At 38.1% G+C, this 22,202-nt stretch overlaps 1 protein-coding gene and 1 pseudogene across 6 annotated transcripts in view; one reads left to right on the top strand and one right to left on the bottom strand.

Moving 5' to 3' along the window:
- Positions 1–22,202, top strand: part of FRS2 (fibroblast growth factor receptor substrate 2) — a 101,120-nt gene that overhangs the window by 2,921 nt on the left and 75,997 nt on the right. The window contains exon 2 of one of the 6 annotated variants that reach the window (XM_065934649.1): positions 20,826–21,001. The exons of 4 other annotated variants lie outside the window; for them this stretch is intronic. The gene's annotated coding sequence lies outside the window, so the exon portion shown is untranslated. Of the gene's footprint in view, positions 1–6,598; positions 6,631–20,825; positions 21,002–22,202 lie in introns of all 6 variants that reach the window. One more of the 6 variants, XM_065934651.1, reaches the window with a different exon arrangement.
- The window catches only part of LOC136167577 (E3 ubiquitin-protein ligase MARCHF6-like), a 36,586-nt pseudogene that overhangs the window by 3,111 nt on the left and 11,273 nt on the right, over positions 1–22,202 (bottom strand).

Raw genomic sequence — 22,202 nt, 5'->3', positions numbered from 1 at the left:
CAAGGTCTAATAGTGTAGCGTGTAGAATGATTTGTTGTAGAAAGCCGATTTTCAAGAGACTATAAATAATAGGCAAAGGCAGTGGTGGTATCATGGTTTAGGTAGGTAGGTGGGTGGGAGGAGGGATTGTTGGGAAAGATTTGGAGGAAGTGGAGGTTAATGATTACACACATTTTTATTGTAGGTGACGGCACTGGTGGTATTATTACTAAAAAATATGGGCAAGGAGGTGCATAATGAGATCAGCTTTTAATATAGTGAGTTTTTTATATACTTGACAAACACTGAAAATAGTCAGAATTTTTTGAAAATATGGGTTTGTAGTTCATGAGAGAGGTCAGTGCCAGGCATATATTAAACATTGGTGTAGAGAATAATATAAATAGATGTATTCATTGAATCTGTTTAAGAAGATGAAAGAGTCAAGGGAGAGTCTAGACGAAAAGAAAAAAAGAAGAACCTTTTATTTTCGATGGCATCTGTTTAAAACAGAAGGAAAAGACACTAAATAGATAGTTTTATTCAGTGAGTAAAAATTTTGGTAGTCTGTGGACTGCTCCCTCACGTTGTAGACTCAAATGGCGTACAAAGAATCTGATCATTGACAATCTGGTTGGGAAACAACTTTCTTGCTGTACTACCAAGAATACTGTGCTATCATTACTCTATCTCAGGGAGGAGGAACTATGTCAGACTCATTTGGTTCATTGTCAGTCTTTGGTTACTTTAGAGCTGTCTGGTCATTTCTTTTGGACAGTTGTTGGCAAGTGATACGTGAGGATTTGGAAAATTTCTGTCATTGTATTCTCTTTATATGTATGACTTTCAATTTTGGTTTCAATATCAAGAATTTCTGATTATTCAAAGACAGTTTTTGTCCCTTTGATTACTGCTGGCTGCTAGCAGTGCCTTTCATAGAAAATGGTATTTAATTGCGTATTTTTCTTCGAACTCCCTTTTATAAGTACTTTTGATTAACTTGAGTACTTTTGTCTCTAATGTTTGGATTATTTTAGAGAGAATGATAAGACACTTACCATATAATGATACATATATTAAAAACTATACATTTTGATTTTGAAAGTATTTAAGAACTATATAGATTTATAGAATTTCGTGTGGTTTCCTGTTTAAATATTTAAGGGAACCTGTATATCAGTGTGTAAAAAAATGGTCGTTATTTGCAGAATGAGGCTTAGAGTTGTAACTTTTTGAGAGCAAGCTGATTATTTGTAGATTAAATTATTATGGAAGTGTTTATTTCCTTCTTGAGAATTAATGTATTCCTTTTGTTTTTCAGGGATATGTTTTCCGCTCTTGTCGCAGGCACTTGGGAGCACCCCGAGTCCTCTGTCAGTGTCCTTGGAGGCAGTGGGGCCTGGGTGTGCTCTGTCTGGGCTGGTTAGCTTAGCCGCAGTGAGCCTGGTATTAATAAGGCAAAGGTCAGGAGTTCCTTTTAACTTCAGTCTGAGATGGCCAGGGAGTACACCTCTCACTCCTGCCAGCTGTCTTGGAAATTCCTCGGTTGTCACTGGTCACAAAGGTGACTGAATTAGGATGGATTTTTTTTTTTTTTTTTAAACCACTGGAAGAATATTAGAGGAAATTTAGCATAGTGATTAGAAACTCTGACTCTGGAATAAGACAGACCTATGTCATGAGTTTGAGTAAACTCCGGGAGCTGGTGTTGGACAGGGAGGCCTGGCATGCTGCCGTCCATGGGGTTGCAAAGAGTCGGCCACGACTGAGCGACTGAACTGATGTCAGAATTCTTGGTCTGTGATCTTGGGAGAGCCTCTAAACCCCTCCAGTGGAGAAAGCCTCGACTTCCTCATTGTTGAATAGGTGAATATTTGGTTTGGGCATGTCCTACCATTGCTTTCTTTTTCCAAGTGGAGGTTAACTGCTTAGACCTGTGGTTCCCAAGTGCTGGACTGTGGAGTCGTGTCAGTCCACGACAGAGTTGTCACTTGTCTGAAGTGAAATGAGAATGAATGAACTTCTCATAAAGCTACACTTATTGAGTTTAGAAGATGATATGTTTTTCTAAAAGTATCTTTTACCATTTTTGGTATAAGCATATTAATTTTTAAAATGAAATAATGGTGATAGTAATTGGTAGTTATTTTCTTTATAAATGTCTTTGGCAGAATAAAAGTTACCACCCCCCCCCCCTTTTTTTTTTTAGGTTATGGCTCTGTGAAATCTCAGGTCTTGGTTAAACAGAATCAGGAGATTAGGGAAGAGTACTCATTCAACATATTTATGCATATTCAAGGTTTGGCTTACATTCTACCCTTCGATTACCCTATAGGGGCTGTATTGTGATTCTCACCTCATTGAATTTGAATTTGTCAAGTTTTACATGAATACTTACAGCATATTTCAAGGAGCAGTTCAGATTGTTTTCAGTTGAGTTCAAACAACTTGCTCTAAATTACTTGTTTAAAGCTGTGTTTCTCAACCAGAGTCCCAGGAGGAAACTGGTGGACTCTGGGGGCTGCCTGGGGGTGCCGCTGTCACTCATTCCTCTGTTGATTCACCAAGAAGATAAATCAGTCACTCGCCTTTGACATAGTGAAGTAGCAGAAACTGGCTTTCCTTTTCACCTCTTCTATAGAATTGTTGAAGCTAGAGTTAGAAAAGCTTTATTTAATGTAGCAAGTAAACCTTGTATGCATATCAGTATTTGAAATGCTTTCTAGAGAAAGAGAGTAATTCAGTGCTTTGCATAATTGGTTATGTAAGTGGAGCCTCAGAAGTCCTCCTGGGGACTAAAAAATAATTATTAGCATAAGTGGTTATTGAAATTGCATTCAGTTGTTTAGATGAGAAGCTTATTGACCCCCTGGTTCACTTAGAGTTGAGGAGAAAACTTAAGTTGCAAACCTAGCTTGTTAAATTAAGGCTTAGCATTTGTTTCCGTTGAGTGTTTTTGGTTAGGTAATTTAAAAAATTGGGAGTGCTGTTCAGTTCTGCTGTAGAAATACTTAATTTGTGTTAGAATGCCTAAAGCAAAATATTCGGGTTAAGCTGAAATAGCTTAGGACCTCTGTACTTTAATTTTTAAAAAAATTGAGGTTTGCTGCTTTAGATATTAAGGATGCTATTGTTTGATAGTTTTGTTATATATTTTTGTTTCTGGTAAATGAAAAAAAAATCACGTATATTCATTTATTTAATAATGCTTGCAATTTTCCTCTAAAGTGCTTCTAATGGCAGAAATGAATGGTATGCTCAGAAGTCTGGAGCTGTAGCCCAGAGTGAAAATTTCACGATGTCTGTAGCATTTCGTTTTAAAAATTCTTATGAATTTTGCATTGCTATTTTATATGTATGTAAACAGTGTTTTAAAGTGCTGCCAGCTAAAATTGGTGCCTCCAAGAAGGGTCATATGTTCATCCTGTGGATTTTTGTATTCGTTTTGACATGGCTTGTATTACAATTTAGTAGCACTGTGCTTAACTATTTAATTTTGGCTCATGAAAAAAAAAATCTTGTGTTCTGATGGTTTTGGTGGGACATGGGAGATGGTGAAAAGGTCTTCACACTTTCTGTGTTTTTCTCAACAAACAGCAAACTATTTTAAACTACTGCTGAGGAGCTGTAGTTTCATAGAAATAACATGAGTTTGAAAGGAAATTGAATAATTATAAAAGTAAGAACATCTGAAAAATTTAACATTGCTCAGTTATCAGTGTATTTCTACTGTTATAAAAAATATAGCAGCATTGTCTAATAGAACTTACTGCAATGATGGAAGTGCTCTCTATCTGTACTATTTAATATAGTGGCCCTCATATGGGCCACTAAGCACTGAGTGTATCTAGTGTTACAGATGAACTCATTTTTAAATTTTATTTAATTTTAATGAGTTTAAATGTGAACAGCTACTTGTGGCTACTATATTAGACAGTGCTGCTCTCTAGGGTTAGGAAGACAAGAGAAAGAAGAGAGGTTAGTAATCTTCATGCCTACTCTCAGCTCAGTTATAGGCACTCCACAAGTAGTTCTTAAAGAAGATAATGAATCTTTTTATTGTTTCAGTTTTGAATACCAAGCTCTGGGGCATATTCTAGATTTTTAGGGAATGATTGCTAGCCTTTTTTGTTGTTGTTGTTGATTTTTAAAATTTACTTTTATTACAGAAGCATATAGGATAATAAATGTACAGCTTAAATAATTAGCTTAAACAGTAGGACACTGCCTCTTTGAAGCCCCTCTGTACTTCTCACCACTTGTGTTCTCTGACATGCTTCCTGAGTCACCATGATCTGAATTTTGTGTTAATCATTCCCTTGCTTTTCAATTTTGGTTAATGTATTTTTAAAAAATCCATTTTCCTCTTTTCTTCATGTTTGGAAGTTTTTAGTTTCCGTTTATTTTAGTTCTCCCTGACTTCCAATAAATTATATATTCTTTTTGTTTTAAGCACTGTTGCTTTGATTTGCCTGTGTAATACACATGTACACATACATACATACATACATACATACAAATGTCTATGCTCATTTTCATTTGCGTCTTGAACTTCCTGTTGGGATCGAGATAATTTTCTCTCTCCCTGAACATCCTTTAGAGGGTCTGTTATTTGAAAAACTATATTTGTTTGAAAGTCTTATTCCCAAAGGTGACTTTCCTGTGTGTGCATTCAATGCTAACAATAATTTTTATTATAGATCTTGCAGCATTCTCTTCTAACTTTTACTGTTTTTGAAAAATCAGTAATCCTTGTGATTTGCCATTGCTTCAAAGATACACTTGACCCTCAATATCTGCAGGTTTTGCCTTGTTGGATTTAACTACCCATGAACTGAAATATTTGAAAAATTATGGGAAGTTTAAAAAGCAGAACTTGAATTTGTTGCATGTTGGCAACTATTTATATAGCATTTCCATTGTCTTAGGTATTTTGAGTAAATCTGGAGTATACCTGAGGACATACATGGGTTATATGCAAATATTACACTGTTTTGTAGAAGGGACTTGAACTTTGGAGGGTATCCTCTGGAGTCTTGGAACCATTCATTCCCCTTTGGAAAACAGGGTTGACTGTTGTTTCATTATAGCTAGTTTTGACATTGTTTTGTTTTTTTTTACCCTTGGTGTTCTGGACTTTTATTTTGATATGTCTTAAAGATGTTTTCTTCTGTTTATCATGTTTGGTATTCAGTAGGCTTTGGAATCTAAAGATTGGTGTCAATTTTGGAGAACTGTTGGCTATTTTCTACTCAAAATTTATCTTCTTTATTTCCTATCTGGAACTTGTGTTTTGAAGTATGTTAGATCTTTTTACTCTACCCATCGGGTCTTTTAATTGGTCTTTTATATTTTCTATTTCTGTATCTGTTTGTATTGTGTTCTCAATAATTAGTGCCTTTTATTCCAGTTAGCTAATTCTCACTTCAGTTTTGTTCACCTGTTTCATTGAATTTTTTTCACTTTATTTTATCAATTATGTCTTTTTAAAAAATTATGGTAAAATACATATAAATAGAATTTACCATTTTAGCCATTTTAAAGCATACAGGTCAGTGACATTAAGTATATTCACCTTATTATGCAACTATCACCACTGTCCATCTCCAGGACTTTTTTCATCATCATGAAATTTGTACCCATTCAACAGTAAGCCCCTGTTCCCCCTTCACTGAGCCCCTGGCAACAACTATTTTACTTCTGTGAATTTATTCTGTGTGATCATATAGTTGGATCATACAGTGTCACTTTGTCTAGTTTATTTCACTCAGCATAATGTCTTGAAAGTTCATCTGTGTTGTACCATGTTTATTGAGTTTTTGAAAATTTCATTTACTATATTTTTTGGTCATTTCTAGAAGTTGCATTCAGTTCCTTTTAAACATTATCCTTTTTTAAAAAAAAATAGTTATTCCTTTTGTAAGTCATGTTTTCAAGGTACTTTATTTCTTAAAAACCTATTTAATATGCGTATTTCTTGTTGTGCGTGATAATTACAGTGTTTGGAGTCTGCGGATGTGCTTGTGTTGTTCTGCTTGCTCTTGCTCACAGTGCTGTGCTTTCCTAACTCACTTTGTGTTCTGACTGTGAGGTTCCTTAGAACCTTCTCTGTATTAATTTTGCAGAGTGATTTTTAAAAAGTAGGATTAATATATAGCTTAGAGCTTATAAGTAAGCCCCTGGAGATTAGTATCCTGTGTTCTTAAACTTTTTATTTTGAAATGATTTCTAACTTACAGTAAAGTTGCAAGAATGATACAGTAGCCTCATATATCCTTTACCCATGTTTATCAGTTTTTAAACATTTTGCCGTATTTGATTTATGGCATAAACACACGTTATTATTTGTTTTTGTGAACCACTGAAGAGTTCGTTGCATACCTTTTTACTTCTTAATAGCTCAGGGTGTATTTCCTAAGAATAAGGATATTCTTTTAGGTAATCACAGTACCATTATCAAATTCCAAGAATTTAACATTGGTAAATACTTTAGTCTCCATACGCTTTAAATTCCAGTGTCCTGCAAAATGAGCTTTTCTTTGTCTTTTTTGCAATTAAAGAATATAGATAAGTTGTTTTATAGAAAAATGTTCAACTTGGATTTGTCTCATGGTTTCAGGTTATTTATCTTCAGTCAGACTACTCCCAAAGGTATGTGCCCCTCTCAGAATATTATATCTGGATATACATTATGTCCATTTGCCCCTCATTAGTGATTTTACTTTTGGTCAGAGTGTTAACTGGTTTATCCACTGTATAGGTACTGTTTTTCTCCTTACAGTTAATAAGCAATCTGCAGGGAGGTCCTAGTGTTTTGTTCTTCATGAAAAGATGAGTACAGTGGGACTTACCTGGCAACCCAGTGCAATGCAGGGGATGTGGGTTTGATCCCTGGTCAGAGAGCTAAGATCTCACATGCCTTGAGGCCAAAACACGAAGACATAAAACAGAAGCAATATTGTAACAAATTCAATAAGGATTTAAAAAATGGTCATCACCAAAATAAAAGATAAGTACAGTAATAGTATATCTTTCGTTTGTATGAAAGATTTCTAGTTTGCCAGGCATTTTTAAGCATACCTTGTTTTATTGCTTTTTTAAAAGATTGCTTTTATTGTACTTTGCTGTATTATATTTTTTACAAATCAAAGGTTTGTGGCAACCCTGTGTTGAGCATGTCTATTGGTACTATTTTTCCAATAGCATTTGCTAGCTTCATGTCTTTTTTGTTACATATTGGCAATTGTCACAATATTTCAAACCTTTTCATTATTATTATTACATTTGTTATGGTGATGTGTAATCAGTGATCTCTGATGTTAACTGCTATGACTTGCTGAAGGCTCAGTTGATGCTTAGCATTTTTTAGCAATAAAGTTTTTAAGACAACTTTTTGTTGAAATACAGTTGATTTAAAGTATTTTTAAATTAAGCTATGCACATGTCTTTTAGATATGCTGTTGTACAGTTAAAAGACTACAGGATCACATAAACATAACTTTTATATGCACTGGGCAATGAGAAAAATTTGTGTGACTCGTTTTATTGTGATACTCACTTTATTGTCGTGGTCTGGAACTGAACTTGCAGTATCTCTTAGGTATGCCTGTATTTTATGACATTATTTTAATCTTTATGGCAGTAGTACGGATTTTATAGTTCTGGAAACTAAGACTTGGAAACATAGCTAATAAGAGGCAGCATTGGAATTCAAACCCTTAAAGTTTTCCTAAGACTTTTTAAAAGTAGCTACAGTTGCCTTTTAAGTTGGTAGATCGACTGTGGACTTAGGGCATGGTCTGTATCCTGTCTCCTGTGTTGTCAGTACCTGGGACGGTTGAGTGAATAAATAACATACAGACAGGAGTTGCTATCTGACGTAAGGGTCTTGCATGGTAGTAGTTCTAATGTAATTGTATTTGTTCACATTTTATATTTATATATTTAAATGTAGGCATATGGATAATGTGTATGTAGGTTGTTGCTCAGTCACTAAGCTGTGTCTGACTCTTCGCGACCCCATGAACTGCCGCACATCAGGGTCTTCCCTGTCTTCCACTGTTTCCCAGAGTTTGCTCAAATTCATGTCCATTGAGTCAGTGATGCTATTTAACCATCTGTCCACTGGCACCCCCTCTCCTGTAAGTACATAATAATATATATGTAGTTGCTTAGAGCTTAAAGCTTGTGTGGAAGATTTTTCTGATGCTTTGCATAACTCTAGGTAAGATTTTTTTTTTTAGATTAAAAAGTATATGGATTTGCCTTTAATGAAGATAATTTGGAGCTTTCTTTTTCTTGGCTGCACCACATGGCTTGTGGGATCTTAGTTCTCTGACTAGGGATTGAACCCTGGTCCTCAGCAATGAGTATGTGGCGTCCTAACCATTTGGACTGCTAGGAAATTCCCCCACATTTGGCTTTCTCGAAGGCATTAGGTGATAAAGATAAGTGAGGCAGATTTTCTGATATCCATTCAATTCTTTTTTTAATTGTTAAGCAAATCTTTAAGATTTGGGTGATTGGAGGAATGTAGTGTATTACTCGGAGAAGGCAATGGCACCCCACTCCAGTCCTCTTGCCTGGAAAATCCCATGGGCAGAGGAGCCTGGTGGGCTGCAGTCCATGAGGTCGCTAAGAGTCGGACGCGACTGAGCAACTTCACTTTCACTTTTCACTTTCATGCGCTGGAGAAGGAAATGGCAACCCACTCCAGTGTTCTTGCCTGGAGAATCCCAGGGACGGGGGAGCCTGGTGGGCTTCTGTCTGTGGGGTTGCACAGAGTCAGACACGACTGAAGTGACTTAGCAGCAGTGTATTACTATAATGTAGTATTGGTTAAGTAATCTCTTGATCTGGTTAATTGGTGGATGCTGGGCCCTTTCCAGATTCACCTTTTCTCCCGTTTTACCTACGACTTTCCACCTCCCATTCTTGGTTAAAGCCGGAGGGACTTGGGCACAGAACCTTGGTTAGGACACAAGTTTACCCCTTGGCTTCAGTTATTGGGACCCTAGTAGGTATCAGAATCATGCTGGATATTGAGGTTAAAATGGTGAATCCAGATAGATGTAGTTGTTGTCATGGAGCACAGTTCAGAGGTGATGAACTATTATATCCCTTTGTCTGTGTTAGTCATTTATATATTTAAGTTGAATATTTCTGAGAAAATTTTATTTATATCTGCTGAAATTTTCCTGGCAAGAGAGAAAATTCTCGAGACCCTCAATGGATTGTGTGAGTACAGAATTTGAGACTGAAAGCTACTCAGTAAGTGTGTTCTGAAAATTGATAACTTTAATTTCAATTGAAGTCTTTTATTAAAGCCTAACCTAAGTAAATTACAGATGCTATAAAGACTGCTATTTGCCTCCTATGGGGTTTTATGAATAGTTACTAGAAGTAGTGTCTTAGAAGTTATATCAGTGTATTACATGGTTCTTTTACATTCCCTTGTCTCACCCTCACACAAAAAACTTTAATGTTACACGAGCAAATGCATGTATTTTTTTTTAAACTCTTATTTTGAGGTAGAGCCTTACGGAAAGTTGCAGAAATTGTAGGGCCCTGTGTACTCTTCACTCAGTTTCCCCAATATTGGCATCTTGGATAATTGTCATAGAACAGGAATATGAGGAAATTGATACTGAGACCTTACTGTTAACTAGAGTTTCCCATATGTAATGTTAACCATATGTTAACATTACTGATAACATAGAATTTCCCTGATGGCTCAGGAGGTCAAGAATCCACCTGTAATGCAAGGGACACAGAAGACTTGGGTTCGGTCCCTGGGTCGGGAGGATCCCCTGGAGAAGGAAATGGCAACCACTCCAGTATTCTTGCGTGGAGAATCCCATGGACAGAGGAGCCTTGTGGGCTCCAAACAGTCCCGTGGGTTGCAAACCGTCAGACATGACTGAGCGACTAAGCCTAAGCACTGTTAGCTGGAATACAGCCCGTGCACAGACAGCATCTGCGCGCCTGTGGGTGTCCCTCTGTGCGGTCCTGCCCCGTCTGTCCGTCCCACCACTGCTGCAGTCACAGCGCAGAGCCGGTCCATCACCACGGAGCGCCCTGTGCTGCCTCTGTGCTCGCAGCCCGTCCCCTCAGCCCTCGTTTGGTCATTCTGAGGATGTTGTGCGAGTGAAAGTAGAGTGTGTAACCTTTTGGGATGCAAGCTTTAAAAATATAATGTTTTAATTCTCAATGTAAAATAACTTTTCTGAAAGGTGCTTAGATGGTAGGAAAAACAGATTTTGAGTCTACCACCCTAATACAGTCATCATTCTGATTTTTTAATACCCCATCTTATATGATGTTTTATATCATATTTATAGTGTATGCTCAATTTTGTTTGCTTTTTAAACAGTTTTTGGCTGTGCTGTGTAGCATGTGGTATATTGTTCCCAGGAACGAATCCACGCCCTGTGCAGTGGAAATGTGAAGTCTTAACCACTGGACTGCCAGAGAATTCCCTTGTATAATTTTTTTAAACTTAACATTATTTCTATGTCATCATCATATATAATTTTTGCTGTTGTAAGGAATGTTGCAGAAGACACCTAAAAGCATGTAGTTTTCTTCATGTTTTTAGTCATTTTCTTACAGCAAATTCCCAGGTATGTGATATGGAGCCAAAGGATATGAGGGTTTATTAATCCTGAGAATTTGGTCAAATTGCTTTTCAGAAGGGTGGTATTACTAGTACTGTTTCACTGTATCTTTGTTAGATTGGATATTAGGGTTAACTTTTACCCCCTAACTTAAGATGAAAAAAGTACTTCTTTGTTCTAATTTTAGAGTGCATTTCTTTATGTAACAGTTTTTCTATGAAGAGTACAATTGATTGTAACATCAAAATGCCATGAACTTTAAAAATGTGATTTTGGTTTTAAGTACTTTGGAAAAGCTTTTCAGTATCTGTGCCAGTGTTGAAGAGTTCTGTGCAGGAGGTTGAGTCACCAGCTCCTTCCCTTTACTTTGCCTGGAACCTCTTCAGTGTATAAGTTTGTGACCTACAGAATGATACAGTTTCTGCTTTGCTTCCTCTGGCCTCTGCCATGATCTAGCTAGTCTCCTCAGTCTGGATCCTTGACCTTTCCCTCTGTCTGTTAACTCTTGACAGAGCACTGCTCCCTCCACTGGCACCACACCAGCACCTCATTCACTTTACCTGCTTTCTTGTCGGCCTTAGGTGCTGGGTCACGCCAATCCATTGATACATCCCTTGGATTACCATAATATTATCCTTACAGTGTAAGCCTGGGAGCCTGCAGTCTCAGGACTGCTGGGCATCTTCACTTTTTCGATGGCCACCACAGAAGTTACATGGTTAATTGTGTATGCAGTATGTAAAATAGACCCAAATACAAAAATAGCAGAATAAGAGGAAATTATGCACCTTTTACTTTTTTCTTTTGAAAGAAAGCATTGCTATATTCTTTGAGTAGTAGTCAGACCGTCAGGGTACTAACAAAACCCTTAAAGCAGAAGTTTTAAGTAGAATATCATTAATGCCAGCACTTTGCTTAATTTTAGTTGTCACAGTATTCCTACAAATTTTTGAGATAGCTACATGTGAAGATCTCATAAGTGTTGTTGAGTAGGAGATTGGACAAGTTGGTTAGCAGGGGATCATAAAAAATGATACATATTTTTAATTTTTAACTCAAATATACATTCTTTCACCACTTTTTCCCCACAGGATCAGGGTTTTTCTTTATGGATGGATCTTTCATTCGAGTTCTGGATTGTCTTCTTAGAATAATCCATACCCATGAGGCATTTATCTGTGAAGTATCCCTTTCTAATAAAACAGAATTTAAAGGCAGTTTTATGTAAAAATCCTTCTGCAGTTTTATGCTTCTCCCACTATTCTCTTAAAACTGTTTTTACATACATCCAAATCCATAATAACTTCCATAATAAAGAAAATAATTAGCCTTTGAATCTTTTGAACTTTCCAACATAATTTTCAAAGAAACAACCCCTTTCACGCTCATAATTCATCGGTTTACATAATCTTAAATTACATAATTACAATAACAAGTACAGTTGGCATACGTGAGTTTGGGAACAAGCAGCTGGCTCTTGTTAGGCGTCCAGCTCATTTGGTGAGAGCAGAAGGTTGAGGACTCAGTAGGAACGTGGCTGACTTAGAGGACTGCCAGGTGCACGTAGTCAGCCTGTGGTGAGCATCAGGAAGTGATTTACGGAGGAATTGAAGCTGTTTATTTCTCTAAGGTGATAAAGTAGAGGTCTGTTAAGTGAGTTTCTACTGAATTATTATTCTGATTTCTGTTATTCTAAAATAATTTTTATTTATTTTATTTTTGGCTGTGCAGGGTCTCCATTGCTTTGTGTGGTTTTTCTCTAGTTGTGAGCGGGGGCGCCTGTTCATCGTGGGGCAGCGGTTTCTCATCGTGGTGGCTTCTCCTGTTGCAGAGCATGGCCTCTAAGGCACAAAGGCTTCAGTAGTTGTGGTACACAGGCTCAGTAGTTGTGGCGTACGGGCTTAGTTGTTCTGCGGCAAGTGTGATTTTCCCGGAATAGGGATTCAACCCGTGTCCCCTGCATTAACAGGCAGATTCTTATCAACGGTGCTGCCAGGGCAGTCCTCACTTCTGTTTTAGAGAGGAAAGCAGTGAGGCTTCAGAAAGTTAAGTAAGATTCCCTGGATCAGGCAGGTAATAAGTGATGGAGCCACAGGACTAAGGAACAAATTAGACTTAGAAACACACTCTCAGAATGGAAGTCATTCGTATGGAGGGAACTTACTGTACAGTAATAGATTTATAACACTTTTTCACACAAATAATACATGAAAAATAAACATAGGAGATAAAACATTTAACCTTTTACAGTATGGTACCTTGAAAGTACAGTACAGCTGCTGGCATCCAGGGGCCGGCATCCAGGGGCCAGGCAAGAAGAGGCACTCCGGCATGCTCTGCAGTGTTACACAGGGAAGTACACAAAAGCGCAACCGCCCGTGGGGATGCACACCCCTGACCGTGTGTGCCAGACACGGGAGCTGGCTTACGTGACTGGACGTGTGAACACACGTTTGCATCCTTGAAAGCTCACAGCGTGAAGGTCTGTACCTAGGGTACTTGCTGCACTCCGGGTCTGCATGAAGCTCGAATACAGCACGTCCTTTTCCCTCCTGGGCAGGCGCTAGGTGCTTTTTAGGTCATCTTCTTTACCCAGTCATTAGGTGTTCTTGAGTGGTCTCTGGGTATGTCTGGGGTAGTGTTTTTACAGTTATCCCACGTCTTGGGCCCTTCTTTCATTTTTCTCCTCAATGTTTCTTTTGTACTAACTAAAAAATGAAGGTGCATCCCAAGGTGAATATTAGGCTTATAATTGTTTGTTTTTATCTTATATTGGCTCTGGATATGTGAGAGCAAGACTGAAATCTTGCAGTGTTGTAACTGCTGAGGTAACCGTGAAACAGGGGAATGTAACGGGGAAGACTGGAGTGGGAGCAGACATAAACTTTGCTCTTCCTTCTGTGAAATTTCATTCTTAGTTTGGAATCTAAACAGTCATCTTTATCCCTGTCACTACTTATTATTTCATGGAACATCAGTAGAGCCATTAGAATTTAAAGAAAGGGATATATGTACACATATGCTTATATAATTAGAGTAAAAAGTTATATTTCTGACAGTGTGTGATAGGCTATTTAAGTCTTGAAAATAGCTTAAAGAACTCTCACTTCTACCTTAGGTGTTACTCGACTTAAGATTGAAAACCATTGATATGAATTTAAATGTTTATTTGTGTAGTTGTTAACCTGTAACTTATAACTGGTTATAACTAATATTATGATAAGTAGTACTGTTGTTGTTTATTAAGTGCCTTGGACACTCTATAGCCACAGTAAGTAGTTTACTAGTAAATACAAAGTAATACAGAATGAAAATGAAAATTATCAGCTGATAACATTCTTTTCCATTTTCTTTGTAAATGTCAAGATATGTAAACTCCACATATTAATTCTAAGGCACTTTTCTCTCCTCCCTTCTTAAGTGTAACTCTATTTTGTGATTTTTTTTTTTTTCTTTTTTGGCATTAGTCTGAATGTTTGAATCTTGCAAAGGAATATACTGAATTTTTTGATAGGCCAGCTAGCATCTTTCACTTACTTAGGTAATATATTTTAGAGTTTAGGAGAATAATTGGTTATGACAACAAACCTTTGAGCTACATAATTTGATTTAAAAAATGTTTATTGGCTGTGCTGGGTCTTTGTTGCGGCATGGGTTGTTCTCTAGTTGCAGCGTGCGGGCTTCTCTTCTGTTGGGTGCAGGGCTTTTCATTGCGGTGGCTTCTCTCGTGGAGCACAGGCTCTAGGGTGCTTGGGCGTCAGTAGTTGCAGCCCAGGGGGCTCAGTAGGTGCTGTGCCCAGTCTCTAGAGCACAGGCTCAGTAGGTATGGCACCTGGGCTTAGCTGCTGCATGTGGGATCCTCCCAGACCAGGGATCCACCCTGCGTCCCCTGCATTGACAGGTGGACTCTTCACCAGTGAGCGACTGGTGAAAGTGAAGTCGCTTAGTCATGTCCAGCTCCCTGCGACCCCATAGACTGTAGCCTACCAGACTTGTCCATCCATGGGGTTTTCCAGGCAAGAGTACTGGAGTGGGTTGCCATTTCCTTCTCCAGGGGATCTTTCCACCCCAGGGATTGAACCCAGGTCTCCCACATTATGGGCAGATGCTTTACCGTCTAAGCCACCAGGAAAGCCCTGATTCTTTTTTTTTTTTTTTAAAGACAAGTCATTAAGACTATAAAATTTAAATTGTACATAGTGATATAGTTGTGTGAAGAGATGGTCAAGTCATAAGCTTCATAGTGTTGTTAATAAGAGACCCCCTAAATGATATGTTTTTAACAAAAAATAATCCTCTTCCTAGGTGTTACTGTGTTATATACTCCCTTTCAAGGTTTTTTCCCCTATTTTTCTGGTTTTATAATTGGAGGGTAAGATTGTAATAAAGTTGAATCAGAGGAACTAGATTAGTATTAGTGGCTGTTACATTAATTGTTCTCTTTATCTAGTGGCAAAACCAAAAATCCAATGAAATAACATTTTAAAAATAAGGTTGAAAAAGAGTTTGACTTGTTTCTTTCAGTTGCTTGAGTTTTAATTACTGAGGCAATGCTATGTTCAATATTACTTGGAAATCTGAGATGAAGAGAAAAATTGTGTTAGAAAAATGGTATCTTAAACGTTTTGACATCTGAAACATTGCCCATGACTTTGTCTTCCCCTTCTATCTTTTTTTAAACTCCTTTTTGGATTTTAATGATTTTGGCACTTCTTAGGTTTACAAAATGTTTCTGGTGCATGTAGCCATTTGAGATCTAGACCCTAATCAGAAATTTCAACCAGATAGGTTTCTTTTTTCCCCCTTTTGGCAAAGCAGTTTTAGAGTGCTGATGAATTATACTGTGTCCAATTTTATTTCTGTAATAAAGGTTGCCTTGGGTAAGATAAATTCTTCACCTGTTTCTTCACCTGTTATACTTTGTTTTGATTGATGCAGAGTTGCCATAGTTGTATCCATTCTTACGGAAGAGGAAATGAGCCCTTGACCCTGGTGTATTGACTATTGGTAGCCTCTAGTAACTAGCCTAGAGTCTCAGTCCTAATTAACGTTGCCTACAGATGGTTCAAAATTGGCAAGGGAGTACGTCAAGGCTGTATATTGTATAGCTTATACAATAAGCTTATTTAACTTATAGGCAGAGTACACCATGTGGAGTACTGGGATGGATGACTCACAAGCTGGAATCAAGATTGCCGGGAGAAATATCAATAAATAAATATCGATGTGCAGGTGATGCCACTCTTAATGGCAGAAAATGAAGAGGAACTAAAGAGTCTCTTGATGAGGGTAAAAGAGGAGTGTGGAAAATCTGACTTAAAACTCAGTATTCAAAGAACTAAAGTCATGGCATCCAGTCCCATCACTTCATGGCAAATAGATGGGGAAAAAAGTGGAAACAGTGGCAGATTTTATTTTCTTGGGCTCCAAAATCACTGCAAATGTTGAATGCAGCCATGAAATGAAAAAACACTTGCTCTTTGGAAGAAAAGCTGTGACAAACCTAGACAGTATATTAAAAAACAGAGACATGACTTTGCCAACAAAGGTCTGTCTAGTCAAAGCTATGGTTTTTCCAGTAGTCTTTTATGGATGTGAGAGTTGGGCCATAAAGAAGGCTGAGCACCGAATGAAGAATTGACGCTTTTGAACTGTGGTGCTGGAGAAGACCCTTGAACAGTAAGGAGATCAAACCAGTCAATCCTAAAAGAAATAAACCCTGAATATTCATTGAAAGGACTGATGCTGAAACTGAAGCTCCAATACTTTGGCCACCTGATTTAAAGAGCAGACTCATTGGAAAAGACCCTGATGTTGGGAAAGACTGAAGGCAGAAGGAGAGCAAGGGGTGGCAGAGGGTTAGATGGTTAGATAACATCTCTGATTAAATGGACATGAATTTGAGCAAACTCCAGGAGATAGTGAAGGACAGGGAAGCCTGGCGTGCTGCAGTTCATGGGGTTGCAAAGAGTGGGACAGGACTTAGCAACTGAACAACAACAAGAGATGAGGAAAGTAAAACTGTTTATGCATCAGAGGATCAGAGAGAATTGTCTAAGTTCTTTAATAAAGTTTTAACTTATTTATTTTATTTTTGGCTGTGCTGGGTCTTCAGGGGGCTACTTTCAAGTTGAAGTGTGAAGACTTCTCATTGCGTTGGCTTCTTGTTGCAAAGCACGAACTCTAGGCTCATGGACTTCAGTAGTTGCAGCTCATCGGCTTAGCTGCCTTGTGATGTGGGATCTTCCCGGAGCAGGGATTGAATCTGTGTCCCCTGAGTTGGCAGGTGGATTCTTAATCACTGAACCACCAGAGAAGCTCAACTTACTCATTTTTAATAAAGGGGTAATATATGTACATGATTTAAAACTTAAAGTGCAGAAGGGTTTACTGTGAAAGCTGGCCTCATTTCCTACCTTCCTGTCTACTAGGTCCCTTCCCTTCCCCTGAGGCTACTGCTGTTTGTAGCAAGTTTCTTCCTACATTTACAACCATATCTGCTCTTTTTACTGGTTGCATAGTACTCATTGTATTAAATATACTGTACATTCCCTTTTTGGTTGACATGTAGCTTGTTACTTATCTTTTGCTTTAATAAATAATTCAGCAGAGTATTATATACATATATCACACCTGTGTAAATACATCAGTACGTTAAATTTTAGAAGTAAAATTTCTTTGCCAAATAAATCCATGCATTAAAACTTTGATAGGTATTGCCAAATTATTCTTCATGGTAAATTGATTTCTGAAGTTAGAATATTGGTATTAACATATGTTCTTTGGAAAAGTATGATCACTAGTTGTTGCTGTGCTCTCTATAACCAGATTTATTTTCTTTCTTTTTATTAATTATCTGGTTGTAAGCATAGTAAGTAGCCATCATAGTCAGCAAAAGAGTCTGAAATTCAGTATTTGGATGCAGTCTAAAAAATGACAGAGTGATTTCTGTTCATTTCCAAGGCAAACCATTGAGTGTCAGAGTAGTCCAAGTCTGTGCCCTGACCAGTAATGCTGAAGAAGCTGAAATTGAACAGTTCTATGAAGACCTACAAGACCTTCTAGAACTAACACCCAAAAAAGATGTCCTTTTCATTCTAGGGGACTGGAATGCAAAAGTAGGGAGTCAGGAAATACCTGGAGTAACCGGCAAATTTGCCTTGGAGTACAGAATGAAGCAGGGCTAAGGCTAAGAAGCGTTTTGCCAAGAGAATGCACTGGTCATAGCAAACACCCTCTTCCAACAACACAAGAGAAAAACCTACTCATGGACATCACCAGATGGTCAATACCAAAATCATATTGATTATTTTCTCTGCAGCCAAAGATGAAGAAGTTTTATACAGTCAGCAAAAACAAGACCGGGAGCTGACTGTGGCACAAACCATGGACTCCTTGTTGCCAAATTCAGACTGAAATTGAAGAAAGTAGGGAAAAGCACCAGACCATTCAGGTATGACCTAAATCAAATCCCTTACGATTATACAGTGGAAGTGAGAAATGGATTCAAAGGATTAGATCTGAGAGACAGAGTGCTTGAAGAACTGTGGATGGAGGTTCATGACATTGTACAGGAGACAGGGAGCAAGACCATCCCCAAGGAAAAGAAATGCAAAAAGGCAAAATGGTTGTCTGAGGAGGTCTTACAAATAGCTGTGAATAGAAGAGAAGCGAAAGGCAAAGGAGAAAAGGAAAGATATTCCCATTTGAATGCAGAATTCCAAAGAATATCAAGGAGAGATAAGAAAGTCATCCTCAGAGATCAATGCAAAGAAATAGAGGAAAACGATAGAATGGGAAAGACTAGAGATCTCTTCAAGAAAATTAGAGATACCAAGGGGACATTTCATACAAAATGGGTACAATAAAGGACAGAAATGGTATGGACCTAACAGAAGCAGAAAATATTAAGAAGAGGTGGCAAGAATACACAAAAGAACTATACAAAAAAAGATCTTTGAGACCCAGATAACGACAATGGAGTGATCACTAACCTAGAGCCAGACATCCTGGAATGAGAAGTCAAGTGGGCCTTAGAAAGCATCACTACCAACAAAGCTAGTGGAGGTGATGGAATTCCCATTGAGCTATTTCAAATCCTAAAAGATGATGCTGTGAAAGTGCTGCACTCAATATGCCAGCAAATCTGGAATACTCAGCAGTGGCCAGAGGACTGGAAAAGGTCAGTTTTCATTCCAATCCCAAAGAAAGGCAATGCCAAAGAATGGTCAAACTACCACACAATTGCACTCATCTCACACGCTAGTAAAGTAATGCTCAAAATTCTCCAAGCCAGGCTTCAGCAATACATGAACTGTGAACTTCCACATGTTCAAGCTGGATTTAGAAATGGCAGAGGAACCAGAGATCAAATTGCCAACATCCATTGGATCATTGAAAAAGCAAGAGAGTTCCAGGAAAATACCTACTTCTGCTTTATTGACTATGCCAAAGCCTTTGACTGTGTGGATCACAACAAAATGTGGAAAATTCTGAAAGAGATGGGAATACCAGACCAACTGACCTGCTTCTTGAGAAATCTGTATGCAGGTCAGGAAGCAACAGTTAGAATTGGACATGGAACAACAGACTGGTTCCAAATAGGGAAAGCAGTCTGTCAAGGCTGTATATTGTCACCTGCTTATTTAACCTATATGCAAAGTACATCATGAGAAACACTGGGCTGGATGAAGGACAGGCTGGAATCAAGATTTCCGGGAGAATATCAATAACCATAGGTATGCAGATAACTCCACCCTTATGCCTGAAAGCAAAGAACTAAAGAGCCTCTTGATGAAAGTAAGAGGAGAGTGAAAAAGTGGGCTTAAAAATCAACATTCAGAAAACTAAGATTATGGCACCCGGTCCCATAACTTCAAGGCAAATAGATGGAGAAACAGTGGAAACAGTGACAGACTTTATTTTTGGGGGGTTCCAAAATCACTGCAAATGGTGACTGCAGCCATGAAATTAAAAGATGCTTGCTCCTTAGAAGAAAAGTTTTGACCAACCTAGACATCATATTAAAAAGCAGAAACATAACATTACCAACAAAGGTCCGTCTAGTAAAGCTATGGTTTTTCCAGTAATCATGTATGGATGTGAGAGTTGAACTATAAAGAAAGCTGAGTGTGGAAGAATTGATGTTTTTGAACTGTGGTGTTGGAGAAGACTGTTGAGAGTCCCTTGGACTGCAAGGAGATCCAACCAGTCCATCCTAAAGGAGATCAGTCCTGGGTGTTCATTGGAAGGGCTGATGTTGAAGCTGAAACTCCAATACTTTGGTCAGCTGATGCGAAGAGCTGACTCATTGGAAAAGCCCCTGATGCTGGGAAAGATTGAGGGCATGAGGAGAAGGGGATGACAGAGGATGAGATGGCTGGATGGCATCACCGACTCAATGGACATGAGTTTGGGTAAACTCCGGGAGTTGGTGATGGACAGGGACGCCTGGCGTGCTGCGATTCATGGGGTTGCAAAGAGTCAGACACGACTGAGCGACTGAACTGAAGCATAGTACACTTAGGTTTCACAAACTGCTAGCGTTCACCTGTTTCCTTTGTCAAAAGTGTATTGGTATAAATTATTAGCAGTCACTGAGTTTTATATAGGTAGCCTCTATCTTCTAAATGAATTTTTTAAAAAAGACTGGCTAGAAGCTAGGGGCTAGGGGCGATGGACAGGGAGGCCTGGCCTGCTGCAGTTCATGGGGTCGCAAAGAGTCGGAGACGACTGAGCGACTGAACTGAACTGAGAGGCTGGGGGGGAGGGAATGGGGAGTTAAAAAAAAGGGAGTTGGGGATTAGGAGCCTTCTCCCCCCCATAAGTCATAAAAATGGCTGTTTAGCTTATTAGGTCTGGCAATAAAAAATGTTTGTAACCTGTTATATCACAATATACTGGAATCACCCTTTATAACACTGGAGATTCATTCATTCTGTTGCTATCCTTTCTTAGGGAAATAAGTCTACCCAAACTCTAGGCCTTTGTGAGTTCCATGACCTGGGACAGGAGAGTAAGAAGTAGAAAGGGTGATGCTTGGGGAGGAATGAATGAGTTAGGGTTAAAAAAAAAATGAGAAATAGCAATAGAATGAGCTTAAGGTGCTTTTATTCCTTCCATTTGTTTCTGCTCTGAAGTACTGGGACAGAGTAAGAGAGAGAGCCAGGAAATGGGATTTTCTTTTCCTTTCTTTCAAGTACTTTCCTCTTTTACTGGTACCTTTCACAGGATCCTGATACCTGGGATTCAGGTGATTTGAGATGAATCATGATTTGAAGGAGATCACTGAGGGAGCTGAGTATGAAAATACCTGTAATTGTCACGAAGATTTATAGAATCTGTGAGTCCTGATATAAAATGGAAAAGGTTTCCAGTGGTAAGACAGAGAACCATCTTTTTGTCAGGTATTTATAGTTTGTTCTTTTTTTGAGGGGAGGGTCCACTGAGGGGGCAGCATTGAGGGCATTTTTAGCATTGTTTTTGGGGGGGATTCTAGAAACATCTTGGCTTCATGTGTACTTTTTTAAAGAGTACTCTAACCATTCTTCCCTGAAGTGGAAACATACACTAAGGCTCTGATTTAAAGAGAATGTTCTGTGTATTGTATCTCAGTTGGTTTAAAGGTATCTGTGCTGGTCTGACTTGAAGTGGTAGCAATAATTCTCTTCCTATTTGATTCCATGGTGGAGCAAACCAAAGTTGACTATAGAGCCGTTGTCCTTCAGACATGTCTAAATTTCTCAGTCTATTTATGAGCATCAACAAACACTTTGTGCATACTTCTGCCATGGGTTGAATGGGTCTATTTTCCTTTAATTTAGTTTAAAACTAGTAATGGAATTCCTGAGGTTTTGAGAGGAATAGTGTTGGCAAACTTAGTTTTGAAACTAAAGGCAAATTAAGATAGCAAGCAAAACAGAAGGAGACTATTACTTTAGAAAGGGATCTTAAAACTGCTGACAGTTGCAAACCCAGTGTCTTAGATTTGTATAAACTTTAGATAGGAACTACTATTTTTCTAAAATTGTTGGTTCAAAAAAAATTGTTACATTTGTGCATTTGCACACTTTGGGTATGCTTGAGCTCAGCCTTTTCAGCAGCATATTCAGACAGTTGAGCATCATCCTTTTTGATCTTATTCTGTCTCAGACCATTTAAAATAGTTAAAATGGATTGTGGATGTCAGGAATTGGGTAAACTTCTATTAAAATCTAGTGTGTTTTAAAAAATTGCTTAAAGTGACCTTTGAACCTGTTAAAATATGCTGCCATCATCTGAATTATGAAATTTAGCTGAGTACTGTTAAAATGACAAATGATATCACTTGTCATTTTGACGTTTGTTCTTCTAAGTGTACTGTACCATTGCCTTTTGGAAGATACTAGCAGCAGGTACTCTGATGGATTATACTAATTAAACACAGGCCTTTCCCTGATTATATCTATTTAACTCTAATTTTTCATGCATCCCACTAATACTTATTTGTGATTTTAGCTGTTTATGTGAATTTTACCCATGTGCTTTTTTGAGTAGCTATTTGTTAAATCTCTCTACATATTTTGTTTTGTTGTTAGATATCTCTTACTATTCAAAATTTCTTCATGA

This window comes from Muntiacus reevesi, chromosome 4 (assembly GCF_963930625.1).
Source record: "Muntiacus reevesi chromosome 4, mMunRee1.1, whole genome shotgun sequence".
NCBI classification, from domain to species: Eukaryota; Metazoa; Chordata; class Mammalia; order Artiodactyla; family Cervidae; genus Muntiacus; species Muntiacus reevesi.
The sequence above is the reverse complement of the archived record's forward strand: the minus strand, read 5'-3'. Positions and strand labels throughout refer to the sequence as shown.